Genomic DNA, 4988 nt, shown 5'->3' with positions numbered 1-4988 from the left:
GCCAAACAAAAGCCAGCACTGTCACGCGCTGCCGACATCATATGATAGCCATATCTACAGTTAGAGTCCTTTGAGTATTATACTGACCTCACATGTCTATTTAAATAAGCGCCAAGTCACCCTCTGGACCGCGCGCATGTGTTCCCTCTCGCTACCTGCGGTCCAGCGAAGACCTAATGGCTGAGCGACTCATCCTCACAGACGCCTCAGAAATCCATTCCATTGCTTTCCAGAATAGCGCAGGCTGCATTGTTCCTAGCGATCCTAATGGGACATGCGAGCTGCATCTGGCCGTGCACATGTGCTTACCTGCCCAGTGTGGCTGTCGCATCACTGTGAAATATTCGCACAGTGACCAGGACCTGTTACGAAAATAGCCCAGAATAACACCAATTGCATTCTTCCCAATGGTCCTAACGAGACATCAAGTGTTCCCTTTCTGGAAATCGTGACATCCTGCTGTCAACGTACGTCACAGATATGTTAAACATTCTCACCGCTAAAAGCCTTCATCATGTCTATGCACACTTGCAAAAACACCATTAATCATAAAAGCATTATTGTTGTTTGGAAAGAGAGTACCGTCTAAGCACAGACTGGGGGAAATCAGAACAATTAAGCAAATAGAATTTGAAGCAGTGTCCTACAGAAGAGGAAAATGGCGGGAGTTTTTGGTATCCTACTGCTGCTGTTCTGAAGGTGTCCTAATGCCACAGTGGCAAATGAGTAACGGCTTTCCCACCTGAGCTGGATGGTCTGATTCAAGTTATCTTTTAACACCTGCTTTCTCAGAAGTCTCTGTAGATAGCTTGCCACCATTTTGTTTGAATCAGATTGTAGAGACTCTTATATCTTGGCACAAAGGATATCTTGTGAATGAATGGAGCACTATGATTGGCTCTTATTGAATTTATCTGCCGAATTACTGATACCGCTGGTGTGGAAGCACTGTCAGCCTTTTCTTTTTCTTTCTGCAGAGTTATTTAGTACAGATCACCATATTGTACTGACAACTAAACCCTGAAAAATGGCCTACACATCGTCAAATACGGAAAGACCCTTACTCAACTACACTGCTCTATCACTGAGGGCTGGAGCTTTAATGTTAGAGCGTGAAACCGATCCCCAACCCAGCAAGATACCACTGTGTACCGGGTCGATGTAGTAAACATACAATTCGTATCCTGCGCCATACAAAATCGCCCCTTTCACATCATTCATATAGTTATCACCTGCCAGACAGTCGTACATATACCGTGAAGACAGACAGCATAAGCACATGCACTGCAGGTATACTCCTCGCTGCACTAAATATTTCCCGCAATGTGGGGCGGTTATCAACTCCCGACATGTGACTAGAGCGCCCTCAGTGGACCGAAGTCACTCTCAGAACTGTTGTACAAAGGCTGGGTCGGTTCCCCTCGACACAAAGACGTTACTGTTTCTGGTCCTTACCCGCTTGCTTGCTTGCTTTTCTATACCCATCTCCAGACTCTGGGATTACAGGATCATATGTAATTTCGCATGGTTTGTCAAAATATCATACAACTTTCTCAATACTTCTCGATATCAAGCACATAGCAGTATCACTCACACAACATAATTCTGAAGTTATAGACTGAAAATTATTTCTCAAGAAACCCCAAACTTTAACGAGGTGGAACATGCTGTAAACCGTCAATTAACTGGAAACTTATCCAGTCTGCAAAGACCTTTATGTGAAAACTCGAAAAAAATAGAGGAAACTGATATTTCCGCTCACGAATACCGATGTCGGTGATATAACAGATTCCAAGTCATCCCTATAATTTACAAAGTCAACTAATGTGTTTCTCATGTCTAGAGAACCAGCAAACATGTCTTTCACCTGTCTTTCACCTGCTAGACTCACACACCACAATCGATGTTCCGTCAACTAAATAAAGGCGTGAAACGTGCAGAAGCAGTCAACCAAACAATTTACATGGGAGGGAATAACGGTCCAGTACAGACACACGTCCATATTGAATCTTCTCAAATTTCCACAGATCACGAAAGCTGTCCAACACATCCTAAGTATTAGTTCGCTATTCAGCCATCTAGAGGACGACACGGTTGAGTCAGCGATGTTCCCACACCCCAACAGGCCTTTCCATTCGGGCAGCTCCTACCATTAGCTGGAAACGTGAATCATTCCCGCCACAGGTCACTGGTGGTGCGCATCAAGAATGCATAGACAGAACCATCCTAGGAAAAAACCGCCCTCATATATATTTTAGCCCTGTACTTACAATTAAATATTATGATCGCGGTCTCAATTGGATGACATTCGATAATGAGCAAAGTATCAGAAATACACCCTGCTGACGGCTGTGGATCTGGAAATAGAAACATCTGTACCATTCTTATAAATTGACTTATTTTTCCCTTTGCTGTCGCAGTATTCCATGTCAAATCCTTACCTTTCTTACGACTGATAGAGTCATTTTCTTTGCACATGTCGGAACACAAACACATACTTTACAAACCTGATGCTCAAGGCAAACCTATCACACATCCTCTACTACTAAGTATAATACTTCGTCAATAACCGATTGCTAGCGATACGAAATAATACTAACCGAAAAATCAACGATGGGTGGACATGTGTCATAAGTTTTCCTGCGTGTGGTACCGCTGTGTCCTAGAAAGAGAGGTGTAATTCTCTTACAAACTGCCAGATGTTAAAAAACACAACCATATGACCATAAAAAGTGGTCTTGATTCTACAGCTGCATACAAGTATCCGTGTTAAAAGTTATACTGGCTTTATAAATCTACGTGTGGCATTACGTCTGAGCGAAGTGGTTTTTTTTTCAGACAGATACTGTGACACTGAATATAGACAGTGGTCGCCGGAGTGTATAGTATCAGACAAATAGTATGGTTACACGTCACCTACGGTGCAACCTCATAATAAAATTACCGAATTTTGAAAGCGATTCGGCTAAGGAGTGTGGTATGAACCCAGCATTTGCAACTCCCTCACACCATCGCCGCTAGATATTTCACCAATATCTGTAATGCATTCTGTCTCGATGCCATGTCAGAGATTCGGTGATGTATGGCCTGGGTTATAGGCGATGGTTGATTGAGAAGGATTACAAACGGTAGTGACGATGTGCTGATTGAGGTCGTAATTAATGTACACTAGCTTTTCGGATCTCTAGAGCTCCGCTTTCGTAGAAATACTGGCTGGGATTTGGAATCAAGTCTTTCCAGTCTACCGCATACTGGCATTGGATCCTATGGAGAAGTCCTTTAATGATTACACCCACTAGTGTATCATATTTGTGGAACTCCCATATCTCGAAACGACTCACCTTCCTCCAACCTATCTGCTAAAGTAAAATTAAACGTGAGTTTAGGTAGTCCCTATGCATCTTGCAACTGCCTCTCAGACTCTGCGCTACCATCCCTGCAGCTTTGCGCAAGTGACCGTTCCAATGTAAGTTGGAACTGAGTAGAAGTTGGAGCAAGCTATATCTACCACCTTCTGTAACCCATGTAGAAACAGGCTAAGCTGAGTTACCACGACAGGACTAGGTTTTAACCATTCAATGAAAACGGGAACTGGGAGAAGGATGAGGATTTTGCTACTACACTGTGGTGTGCCCCCAAACTACATACAAGTACTACAGATCGGCGTCCCTCAGGGACCATTCAAGTCTATCACCCCAACATGCTCTCTTCGTTATTCTGTACCATGCAGCAGAGAAAAATTACGAACTATAAAAGCTTCACTTAATTCATCTGATAGAAGACACAATAAGATTTTTACCACATCTCTCTCCTCACATATATCGAAAATAAATACCGTCTGCTTTCCGGCATACAGCACATGTGACGATCCTATTAAATATACAGCTATTGATCCATTGCACGGACCAGTGTAAAGGTGCATCGCCTGTACTCTAGGAGGATGACGGTATCCCACAAACTATACTGTAAGTTGAAGAGGCCCTCCCTGTGACCCTGTGTCGTTGCTTGAAACATTATTTTTTTCTGCCGTAACACGCTTTGTACACTCCCACACATTTTGGTTTTTCTGCCATGACTTTGATGTCTAAGTCAGGTTCTTAACTGACATTAACACTTTCTGATCCATTGCTTCCCACAGAAAACTAGATGTCACACGGTATAAGTCATGCTGCTACTGCTGCTACCAGAACATACCACACACATTGGATGATTTTAAATGAAAGACAGTTACAACATAAGGAAATTGGAAGAGTTTGGTGGCATTGTGGATAGTTTGCAAACTGTTGTCCGAAGGTGACTGACGACCTCTACATTTAAACTCATCTGTCACAGTGACAAAATAGCTGATGGCTCTGCATTCCATTTCAAGTGGTACCTCATACTGCAGTCATGTATGCAATCAGTGTTTCAGTGCTAGCCATCCCCATAATGTGTTACCTCTCCACCAAAACTCTTTCTCCAACTCACACAAGCGATGTCAGTCAATCATTATGTAGTAACCAACAGCATACCAGTGGATGCATTGGACGGAAAAGATACTGTCGATGTACTGTAATTATAAGCATCACAGTTGATAGTGCGAACAATTTTAGCAATTTTACAGTAATTTCAACATCGACCAATGATGCCACAGTATGTTTGCCAATTTCAGTATCATAGGTAAACCGTCCCTTCTCTACTTTGCGAGTATCATTGCGAATGTAGATAGATGACTGTGCAGTACGACCATTTATTGTTAATTCTCGAACATACACTTTCTCAAAGTATACCAGAGAGTGCTCCACGTATTTCTAGCATCTTGAGCATAGTGCTTCATTTACGATGTATCTCTATGTGGATGGGAAACGCAGTGCATTCTCGCAGTCTAAGGATAAAATTAGAGAGTGAAAGACCTCCTTGCACTCTCTTTGTTCGACCAACCCGCTCTGCATTATCGTTACGGATTTAATCTGCAGCTGACCAGAAGTAGACCGCTACATTTCGCATCT

This window comes from Schistocerca cancellata, chromosome 1 (genome assembly GCF_023864275.1).
Source record: "Schistocerca cancellata isolate TAMUIC-IGC-003103 chromosome 1, iqSchCanc2.1, whole genome shotgun sequence".
NCBI classification, from domain to species: Eukaryota; Metazoa; Arthropoda; class Insecta; order Orthoptera; family Acrididae; genus Schistocerca; species Schistocerca cancellata.
This window is presented reverse-complemented; position numbering follows the sequence as displayed.